The sequence below is a fragment of the Callorhinus ursinus genome, unplaced genomic scaffold (genome assembly GCF_003265705.2).
Source record: "Callorhinus ursinus isolate GAN/ISIS: 27379988/994484 unplaced genomic scaffold, GSC_fseal_2.0 scaffold17, whole genome shotgun sequence".
NCBI lineage: Eukaryota > Metazoa > Chordata > Mammalia > Carnivora > Otariidae > Callorhinus > Callorhinus ursinus.
Window position 1 is genome coordinate 112,727 of NW_027397079.1, and position 12,221 is coordinate 124,947.

A 12,221-nucleotide genomic window follows, 5' to 3' on the forward strand; every position below is an offset into this window, starting at 1 on the left:
GAAAGATAGGAATTTATTGTTATCATATTGCCTGTGAAGTCCTTGTTTCTATAGATTGTCCCTGTAAATTTCTGTTGTATATCACTCGGGGTCTTTCTCCTTTTATACAGCCCCCCTTAATATTTCTTGCAGGGCCAGCTTAGTGGTCACATATTCTTTCAGCTTCTGCAGGTCTTGGAAGCTCTGCATCTCCCCATCCATTCTAAATGACAGCCTTGCCAGATAAAGTATTCTTGGCTGCATGTTCTTCTCATTTAGTACCCTGAATATGCCTTGCCAGACCTTTCTGGCTTGCCAGGTTTGTGTGGATAGGTCTGACGTTATTCTGATGTTCCTCCCTCTCTACATAAGGAATCTCTTCCCCCTAACTGCCCTTAAGATGGTTTCCTTGGTTCTAAGATTTGCAACTTTTACTATTACATGCTGGAGTATTGGCCTGTTTTCCTTGATCTTGGGAGGGGTCCTCTCTGCCTCTAGGACATGAATGTTTGTTTCAGTCCCCAGATTAGGGAAGTTCTCAGCTTCAATTTGCTCAAATATATTTTATAGTCCTCTCTCTCTCTCCATCCCCTCTGGGATTCCAATAATTCTGACATTGGAACGTTTCACAGTGTCACTTATTTCTCTGATTCTATTTTCATAGATTCTGAGTTGTTCTTCCCTGGCCTCCTCTTTTCCCTTTTTATCTGTTAAATTGTCTTCCGGGTCATTAATTCATTCTTCTGCCTCACTTTCCCAAGCTGCTAGATTATCTAAATTAGATTGGATGTCATTGATAGCATTTTTAAGTTCTGCCCATTCAGCTTTCTTGTCTGCCCTTAGAGACTCTGTGTTGCCATTAATTGATTTCTCCATTCTAACTATTGTCTTCACAATTGCTAACCTGAATTCCATCTCCGACATCTTGGTTATATCTGAATCCTTTTGTAAATCTGTGGCATAAATTATAATCTCTGAGTTTTTCCTATTTTGGGGGTTCCTCCTCCTAGTCATTCTGTTGAGGGGTGGTTGAGGGAATGTATAGAGTCCAAATTATTGACCAGAACCCAAGCAAGATGCACCTGTTTTCTAGGGACCTTAAGGTTGCTGGCCTCTTGTTTCCCCAGCCTGCCTTCTGGGGGAGGGGCCTGCTGCACTGCTACTCAGTCAACCCTGTTTGGGCAGAGTTGCCCTGCCCCCTGTGGCAGGGGACGCGCTCAGTGAAAACTGGTTTTGGGGGGCTTTTGTTCTCTGGCAGATTTCCCTAGGGGTTTTCCATGTCTCTTCTGAGAGTCAGAGCAAAAGAGACCATTTCCAACCCTCTGCCTCAGAGCAGAGAGATCACAGTTCTTCAGTGAGCTCTCCAGGCCACATTATCTCCATTTCTGTCTGTGCTGCTATAAACTGCAGCGGCCTGAGTTGTGCGCTCCTCAGCAGGTCTCCCAATCCTCGCCTCCAGGTTGGGGCACGGGGGCGCGTTTCTGCCCTTTGTGCTTCTAAAACTGCCAGCCACCCAGTTTTCACATGTGACCTGGTATTGTTTTAATTTGCATTACTCAGATTACTAGCAATTTTGAACATCTCCGTAAGGGGGACTACTTTGTCAGCCATTTAGACTTGCTCTTCTATCAATCTGCCTATGTCTATCCCTTGTACATATTCTCCATTAAGTTTCCTGCCTTTGTCTTATTCACTTGTATGAGTTCCTTATTTATGTGGGACCTCATCAGTTACTTATAAAGTTTAGCTTTTGCAAATAACTTCTAATAATCTACCATCCGTGCATTAACTTTATCTATAATGTCTTTCATAGAAAATAAATCCTTAATTAGTCATGATAAAATCCGTAAGTTCTCAGGTTATGGTTTGTGCATTTTGAGGCTTAAGTTTTTCCTCACTGTGAGGTCACAAATATATTCTCTTATACTTTTATATTAACTTTATAGTTTTCAAATTTTAAATTTTTGTTTCTTAATCCATTCTTTTCACAGAGTTCATCTTTTTTACAGAGTGGAAGTTAGAAATCTAATTTTATTTTTCTATATTTAATGATCTGGTCTTTCCAAAGTACTACCAAGCTTTCCCATTATTGTAGTGTCATGCTGAGTACACATTAGGTCTCCATGCAGATACTAGGTCTGTCTCTGAGATCTCTGTCCCATGGGATTTTTGTTTGTTTTTGCACCAGGAACCTGTCTATTAATAGGCCTTATACTATATCTTAATGTCACGTTCACCAATTCTCCCCTTTAAAAGTTTTTTTTCCCAAAAATAATCTAGAAAACTGTGAAAATACTACTTTAATACAATCTTCAGAAGTTTGTTAAGTTCACCGCATTCAACTTATAAATTTTTGGGGGGAAACTGATATATTTTAATGTCTCTCTAACCAAAAGCACATACCTTTTAATTTATGTAAATCTTTTTTTAAGTTTTTATTTAAATTCAAGTTAGTTAAACATACAGTGTAATATTAGTTTCAGGTGTACAGTTTGGTGATTCATCACTTCTATACATCACCCAGTGCTCATCACAACTGTACTCTGTACTCCCCACCACCTGTTTCCCCCATCCCCCACCCACCTCCCCTCTGGTGACCATCAATGTGTTTCCCCACTGGGTGCATCTTTTTTGCTTCTTAAATTCCACATATCAGTGAAATCATATGGTATTTGTCTTTCTCTGCTCAACTTATTTCACTTAGCATAATTCTCTCCAGTTCCATCCATGTCGATGCAAATGGTAGGTATTCATCTTTTCTGATGGCTGAATAATATTCCATTGTATATAGGAACCATATCTTTATGCATTCATCTATCAGTGGACATCTGGGCTCTTCTCATAGTTTGGCTATGGTGGACATTGCTGCCATGACCATTAGGGTGCATATGCCCCTTCTTTTCACTACATCTGTATCTTTGGGGTAAATAGTAGTGCAATTTCTGGGTCATAGGGTAGTTCTATTTCTAACGTCTTGAGGAAACTCCATACTGTTTTCCAGAGTGGCTGCACCAGTTTGCATTCACACCAACAGTGCAAGAGAATTTCCCTCTCTTCATGGTTCCCTTGAAATTTAAACATGTAGCTAGTGGACAACATTGGAACACGTAGTTGTAGAGTGTCTTAGTTATTTGTGGCCATGTGTATTGCCATATAAATTTTATTTTATTTTATTTTCCCATACAAATTTTATTATGTTTTCAGATTCCACAAAAACGTTGAGACTTGTATAAAATTTGTATAAAATTTGGGGAAAAGGTGACATCATTAAAATATTAAACTTTCCAAAGCATAAAGGGATAAATATGGTTTATCTCTCCATTTTTATCTTTTTAATTTACACTCAATAGTATTTTAGACTTTTTCCCCTAGATTTTCAAAGAGTTTTTGAGTAATTGCCTATCTAATTTTTAAGATGTTGGGTGCTTTTCTTATTTTAATTTATACTTCAGTATAATATAGAAAAGAAGTATTGTTAGCAGAAATCCTTGTCTGTCAGCATTTTATTATTAAGAACCATGTATTCAGTAGGTTTTATGTAGACATTTTCTATCATTTTAAGGATGCTCTCTCTTATTCCTAGATTTCCATGAATTGTGTTTTTTATAATGAATAAACATTGAATTTATCACTTTTTCTACACCTATCAGTATATATAATTTATCTTTCTTTTGTGTCTACGTGATAAAATACACTGATTGAGTTTTACTATTAGTCACCTTTATATACCTGATGGAAGGCAAATTTAGCCATGATATGTATTTTCACTGGAATCAACGTTATCCTATTTTATAAGATTTTTATTTTGATGCTCATGATTGATATAGGCCTGTAAGTTTTGTTTCTTGTACTACTCTTGTTGACTTTTATATGAATGCTATAATAGCCTTATTTAATGTTTAAAGGATACTTCTGGGGCACCTGGGTGGCTCAGTTGGTTAAGTGTCCAACTCTTGATTTCACTCAGGTCACGATCACAGGGTCGTGAGATCAAGTCCAGCATCTGGCTCTGTGCTAGGCATGGAGCCTGCTTAGGATTCTCTCCCTCTGTCTCTCCTCCCCTCTCCAAAAAAAATAATAAATGAAAATAAAGGTTACTTCTTATTTTTTCTATTCTCTGGAAGAATTTCATAAGATTGACAATATTTTATTTTAAATTTTGATGGAATCTACCAGTAAAACCAACTAGTAAAACCATCCAGTAAAACCACCTGAATTTTCTTTGTAGGAAAAGTTATAATTACAGAGTGAATTCATGTCATGTACAATGATGAATGCCTGACTGTCCAGCTTTTCTTTTTATTCTTCTTTCAACTTTGGTAAGTTAGGTTTTGTTGTTTTATGAAAATTTTCAAAAGAGCTGACATAAAGAAGTTCATAATGGTGCTTTTTATTTTTTCGTTGGGGGAAAAGAATAACATATACAATTTGGAAATGATATAAATTTTAGTTTCTTATTGTTCAGAGCAGACAATGGTAATCCAACACTGAGTAGGCATACCAGACAAGCTTAAAGATCATCAGTAGTGCTCAACACACACTGAGGTGTAAAGAAACCATTATACAAAAAATGTTACATTCATTTTTTTTAAGATTTTATTTATTTATTTGACAGAGAGACACACAGTGAGAGAAGGAACACAAGCAGGGGGAGTGGGAGAGGGAGAAGCAGGTTTCCCGTTGAACAGGGAGCCTGATATGGGGCTTGATTCCAGGACCCTGAGATCATGCCCTGAGCCAAAGGCAGATGCTTAATAACTAAGCCACCCAGGCAGATCCTGAACTCTTTTTATCTCATTTATTTTGTTTTTAGATATGAAATTTTATACTAACAAATTAAATAATTTATTTGGATACTTTTTTTTTCATTTTTAAATAAACTGCCCAACTAGACTCAACTGTTAAATATGGGCATGAAAAACTGGCCAGATCAATAGTGTAATATTTATTAGTAAACATAATTTTAGAGTCCACTGCGTGCTCTCTTATATTTAAAGCACTGTAAGACTCATTTTAGCTTGATCAGTTGGGGATAGGGCACCAGTCAAATAATTCGTGAAGCTAGCTTGTGTTTGGATAGAAATTATTTTGTAAGAGGTAAGTAAAAGATTTAGTTTTATCCTAATGGGAAGGAGGATGAGTTGAAAGTACTTTATTTTCAAATCACCATCTCGGTTAGTTCTTTATTACGGACTTTTCCGTTTCCATCAATCTCTGCCTTTCTGACAATTTCACCATCTTCTTCTGACAGTAGTGTTTCCTCTGAGTTTGTCAGTATGTGATGTTGTTCCACCTGGGCATCATCTGACCATCATCAACCTTGTTAAAAAGCTCAGAATTCCTCATGGATTTGTTTTCATTCTCTGTAGCTTTTATTTTTATAATCATCATGGTAAAATTTCTGGCAAATCAGTGATACATTTATTTCTTTCATTGTACGTTACACTTCCACGGGGTTCCAATTAAGAGAATGTAAGGAAGCCCCCATTTCCACTGTTGCCATTTTTGAGAGAGACGGATTCTGTGATCTCTCATTTGGTCACCTGTCTCCTGCTCAGAGGAGGGAGTCAGACCTGCTCAGGCGCTTGAGGAGCTGGGGCCTTCCCCTGCTACTGCCCCACACACCACTTGCCACCCTGCTTCTCTGGGACTCCTGGAAGCAAACTGCATGTCTGCCTGTGAGCAGAAACGTCAGTGCAGACCTTTCTTCATTCCTGATATTCGGTATCTGTGCCTTCTCTCACTATCATTGATCAGTCTTGCCAGGGTGTGTAAATTTATTAACTTTTTTTTTTAGTATAGTTGATACACAACGTTCCGTTAGTGTAAGGTATACAGCATAGTGACTGACAGGTTTGTACATTGTGCTGTGCTCACTGGGAGCACAGCTGCTATTGTCCATTCATCACTGGTACAGTATCATTGACTACACGCCTGATGCCGTGCCTTTTACTCACTCCTGTGACATTCATTCCATCACTGGAAGTCTGAAAGAACCAGAACTTCACTTTGTTAACCTTACTATTGTATGTCTATTTTCTATTTTATTGTTTTCTGTCTTTATATTTATTCTTTCAAACCTTGTACTGTCTTTAAGCTTGCTATTCTCTTCCTGTGTAACTTAATTGAGATGGATATTTACATTGTAAATTTTTTGGGTTTTTTTTCAATTCTAGCATATGTGTTTAGGTTATAAATTCCTCTTGAGCACAGTTGTAACAGTATCCAATAACTTTGAAATGTTGTCATTTATCTCTCATTTCAAAATGTTTCTTAATTTTCCTTTTTTTTTGTCTAAAAGAATTCATTGTACACATTTTATTTATAGTTTTGTACACTGTCAATATGAATGGGACCAATTTTCTACTTGAGCCATTTTTTAAACAAAGCAAAATAACCTAAGTAATACAAAGTGTTAAAATACATTATAAAGATACAAAACCAGACATACTAATTCTAATTAGGAATGTAATTATGATGTTACATTTTTTATAATCCACAATTATGTTTAGGAAATCACACAAACATAGATCACTGATTTGAATGAAATGCATAAATTTGTGGCAAAGCTTTGTAGTTACAAAAAAAATTACCAAAAAATTCACAAAATTAACGTTTATTCCACCTTTGTGTCATATTCTTGGATCCTTCACCAATGTTACATAAGGAAAAAAATAAAAGCAAAACAAATGAAAAACTGAAGTCAGAATCACTAATATGATCATGTAGGGAAACAAATAAATTAAAATCTAGCAGCCATCAGCAAGAGAACAGCAAAGAAAATGCTGTAAAAAGAAACAAAGAAAATTGCTAGAAAACTATATTCATCATACTCTTTCAAACTAGCAAAACATGCTCCTGGAACATAAACAGAATACATACAATGGAACATAAACAGAATTTTTTTCCTGTAAGGTATAGAAATGCAAGTTCTTTTTTGAATATTGTGGATAGGTAAAATATGTTTATAATGGTAATTCTACTAAGCTATTACAGAGTGGGCCAGGAACACATTTATGGATTCTGGGGATGATGTGTACTGTAATTCTTTGATTGGGATAGTGGACACTCTAGCCAAAATTAAATATATATATATATATATATATATATATATATATATATATATATGAACACAGAAGTACAAAACAAAGGCGAATGAGACTTCTCTTATATCTTAGCAACATTTAGATGGAAATCAAATTTAAATGCAGTCCACTCTGCTTTTGAAGAGGCTTTGGTTCAGTTCCCATATCTCGATTGCTTGACGCAGTCTCCTATGAGAATACTCAGAAGGTGTCTTCTTAAAAACAAACCTATTTTTAGTGGTGGAGCCACTCTTAGTAGCTGTGTCTGCATGGGACTGATAACCAATCATTATCTTTGGAGGAAGTCCTAACGTTTCCTTGTATACCCTCCCTATATGTGTAACAGCCTCTCTGTTTTCACATTCAGGAGTCCATATTGCTATCTTATCACCTTTAGCTCTAACATCAACAACAGCTCCACATACATCATCACTGTAGTCATCAAAAGATTCTCCAATAAGTCACAGCAGTGTCTCTAACCAAAATGGATCCAGCTCACTTCATCTCTGCTGCTTGTTCAATGTAATTAGCCATCATCCTCCTCGTTTGTTTTTCTTTTCTTCCCACATAGGCTCAATACCATCCTTAAAAAGTGAGTAGTTACATCCAGGCATTAAATTACTGGACAACTGGATGTGGTTGTACAAAGTCCAAAAGTCTTCAACAGTATCAAACTTAAAGATCAGCCAAAGGTTTGCTTGCCAAGTTTTGCTTTTATCATTTTTAAAAACTAGAGTACCCATCTGTTCTGTAAAGGATATTTAATATAGTGTTCTGGGTTAGCAACCTCCTGATTAGATTCTGTTTTCTCTTCTTCTGTAGGCGGGGGATTAGGAGTAGGGGTGGTTTCCAGTTCCACAGTCGCCATCTTAGATCAATCTCCAAAATGTTTCCTAATTTTCAATTATCATATGGTTTCATTTATTTGTGGAACATAAAGAATAGCATGGAGGACATTAGGAGAAGGAAGGGAAAGATGAAGGGAGGGAAATCAGAGGGGGACACAAACCATGAGAGACTATGGACTCAGAGAAACAGAGTATTTTAGAGGGGAGGTGTGGATGGGTTAGCCCAGTGATGGGTATTAAGGAGGGCACATATTGCATGGAGCACTGGATGCTATACAAAAACAATGAATCATGGATCACTATATCAAAACTAATGATGTACTGTATGGTGATTAACATAACATAATAAAAAATATTTTCCATGAATGCATCAAAATTCAGTGACATCCATATGCCATTATTATGGATTTCACCAATAAAAATTTTGACTCAGTTAAAAAAAAGTTTCCTAATTTTCAACACAATATTATATTAACTCATGCATTATTTAGAAAGGTAGTCCTTAATTCCCAATAAGTATATATATTTATTTAGGACTTTCTACATTACCCTATTTTTTGTTGTTGATGACTAACAATTATATTGAATGGTTTCAATCCTTTGAATTTGTTAAAACTTTTTTTTTAAAGGTTTTTTTTTTATTTATTTATTTGAGAGAGAGAATGAGAGAGAGAGAGCACATGAGAGGGGGGAAGGTCAGAGGGAGAAGCAGGCTCCCCGCTGAGCAGGGAGCCCGATGTGGGACTCGATCCCGGGACTCCAGGATCATGACATGAGCCGAAGGCAGTCGCTTAACCAACTGAGCCACCCAGGCGCCCAATTTGTTAAAACTTTTAATGGTCCAATGTACAGTCAAATTTTACAAATATTCCATGTGGGGCTTGAAAAACGCATACTTGGGGTACCTGGGTGGCTGTCAATAAGCATCTGCCTTCAGTTCAGGTTATGATCCAAGGGTCCTGGCATCGAGCCCCAGATTGGGCTCCCTGCTCATCGGGAAGCCTGCTTCTCCCCTTCCCACTCACCCTGCTTATGTTCCTGCTTTTGTCTGTCAATAAATTTATAGTAGCAATGTCCAAATAGCCAAACTATGGAAAGAGCCTGGATGTCCATGGACAGATGAATGGATAAAGAAGATGTTTTGTGTGTGTGTGTGTGTGTGTGTGTGTGTGTGTGTGTGTATTACTCGGGCATCAGAAAGGATAAATGCTTACCATTTACCTCAGCATGGATGGAACTGGAGGGTATATGCTGAGCAAAATAAGTCAATCAGAGGACGATTATCATATGGTTTCACTCATATGAGGAATATAAGAAATAGCACAGAGGATCATGGGGAAGGGAGGGAAAAATGGAATGGGAAGAAATCAGAGAGGGAGACAAGCCATGAGATATTCTTAACTATGGGAAAGAAACTGAGGGTTGCTAGAGGGGAGGTGGATGGGGGATGGGGTAACTGGGTGATGGACATTAAGGAGGGCATGTAATGTGATGAACACTGTGTGTTATATGCAACTGATGAACTACTGAACTCTACATCTGAAACTAGTAATGTTCTATGTGTTGGCTAATTGAATTTATTTTTATTTTTTTCAAAGTTTTTTTCCTTTTTTATTGAAGTATAGTTGATATGTAATGTTACAGTAGTTTCAGGTGAACCACATAGTGATTCCAAAAGTCTATCCTTTATGCTATGCTCACCACAAATGTACCTACCATCTGTGACCATATAATGCTATTACAATACTATTGACTATATACTCTTCCTTGTACCTTTCATCCCGACTATTCATTCCACAACTGGAAGCCTATACTTCCCACTCCCCTTACCCATTTCGCCCATTCCTACACCCTCTTCCCCTCTGGCAACCATCAGTTCTCTGTATTTATGATTATGTTTCTGCTTTTTTTCATTTATTCATTTGTTTTGTTTTTTAAATTCCACATAGAAGTAAAATCACATAGTATTTGCCTTTTTCTGATTTATTTCACTGAGCACTATATCCTATAGGTCCATCCATGGTGTAGCAAATGGCTAGATCTCACCCTTTTTTATGTCTGAGTAATATTCATATGTATATATCACATCTTCTTTGCCCATTCATCTATTGATTGACAGGTTGCTTCCATATCTTGGCTACTATAAAAAATGCTACGATAAACATAGGTGTGCATACTACTGGGTATTTACCACAAAGATACAAATGTAGGGATCTGAAGGGGAACATGCACCCCAATATTTATAGCAGCAATGTCCACAATAGCCAAACTGTGGAAAGAGCCAAGATGTCCATCGGCAGATGAATGGATAAAGAAGATGTGGTATATATACACAATGGAATATTATGCAGCCATCAAAAGGAATGAGATCCTGCCATTTGCAATGACATGGATGGAACTGGAGGGTGTTATGCTGAGTGAAATAAGTCAATCAGAGAAAGACATGTATCATATGACCTCACTGATATGAGGAATTCTTAATCTCAGGAACAAACTGAGTGTTGCTGGAGTAGTGGGGGGGTGGGAGGGATGGGGTGGCTGGGTGATAGACATTGGGGAGGGTATGTGCTATGGCGAGTGCTTTGAATTGTGCAAGACTGTTGAATCACAGATCTGTACATCTGAAACATATAATGCAATATATGTTAAGAAAAGAAAGAAGTAGATAGCAGGAGGGGAAGAATGAAGGGGGGAAAATCGGAGGGGGAGACCCACCATGAAAGACAATGGACTCTGAAAAACAAACTGAGGGTTCTAGAGCGGAGGGGGCTGGGGGGATGGGTTAGCCTGGTGATGGGTATTAAAAAGGGCACGTTCTGTGTGGAGCACTGGGTGTTATTCACAAACAATGAATCATGGAACACTACATCCAAAACTAATGATGTAATGTACGGTGATTAACATAACAATAAATTTTTAAAAAAAAAACTGAAAAAAGAAGAAAAAAAACATAGGTGTGCATATATCTTTGAGACAGTGTTTTCGCTTTCTTTGGGTAAATACCGAGTAGTGGAATTAATGGATTGTATCGTATTTCTATTTTAAATCTTTATCAAAGTGTTTTAAAATTAATAAATAATTTCTTGTTTCTTTTAAAGCATTTATATCTTTTTTCAGGGTAGCTATCTAATTTGGTATGAAAATTAATTTTGAAATTTTCTATTCATAGTATTATAATTAGCTCAGGAAAAAAATCCCTCCAACTTAAATGATGGTCTATATATGATTACTTTAAACTATTTTGAAATGTCTTAATATCCAATTCTTATTAGTAAACAATTACTACATAATGAAGCTGGCAATAGCTTTTATAGGAGCTACCACTCCTGAAATTTAAAAAAAATTTTCTACTTTCCTTAGTACAGTTGTCTCAATATTTCTGACAGTTGATTATGAGTTAAAAAACTGACTTAGACATTAAAATTTTCTTCTCGGACTGGGAGCAAGATGGCGAAGGAGTAGGAGATCTAGATTTCATCTGATCTCAGGAATTCAGCTGAATAGGGATCAAACCATTCTGAACACCTACGAACTCAACAGGAGATCAAGAAGAGAGTAGCAACAACTCTCTGAACAGAGAAGCAACCACTTACTGGAAGGTAGGATATCCGGAGAAGTGAATCCGAGGCAATATTCGGAAGGATAGACGATGGGGGAGGGGGCCCCCGCCACTTCTGGCAAGTAATAGAGCCACAGAGCACAAAATCGGAACATTTAGAAATGGGCTCCGGTGAGGGACCTCGCTCCAGTGGCTAAGCGGGGGGTGGAACCCTCGTGGCACAGTGTGTTCTCAGGACCCTTGGGGTCACAGAAAGACCGGGGGTGCCTGAGTGCAGCAGAGCTCCCAGGTATGGGAGCAGGGAAGCCAGCTGCAGAGACGGAGCCAAGGCATGGGCTCTCAGCTCCGGGTTGCCATAAACTGTGATCCGCAGCCCAGTTGGACCACTGCTCCTCCAGTAGGGACCCAACAAGCGGCAGAGCTGGGGAGACTGCCCTTCCTCCCCTGGGAGGAGCGGCGCGGGAGTGCACTGCAGGGATCTGCTGGGTTTGGAGACTCCATATGGGGTCGGGTGCCAGAGATAGAAATGCTCAGTCACAGGCCGGGTGAGCACGGAGTGTGGCCAGAGACCAGGGAGACGGGAGTGACTGCTTTTCTCTGGAGGCGCGCTGAGGAGCAGGGTCCCGAGTTCTCAGCTCCTCCGGGCGGAGCCTGGGAGGCTACCATTTTCACCCTGGTCCTCCAAAGCTCTACCAAGAGCTTCCAGGGAACAAAAGCTCCTGAGAGCAAACCGGAGCAGATTGCTTAGCC

At 38.2% G+C, this 12,221-nt stretch overlaps 1 pseudogene; it reads right to left on the reverse strand.

Moving 5' to 3' along the window:
• Positions 1–7,180: 7,180 nt before the first annotated feature.
• LOC112834449 (eukaryotic translation initiation factor 4E pseudogene) lies at positions 7,181–7,932 on the reverse strand (annotated as a pseudogene).
• Positions 7,933–12,221: the final 4,289 nt, after the last annotated feature.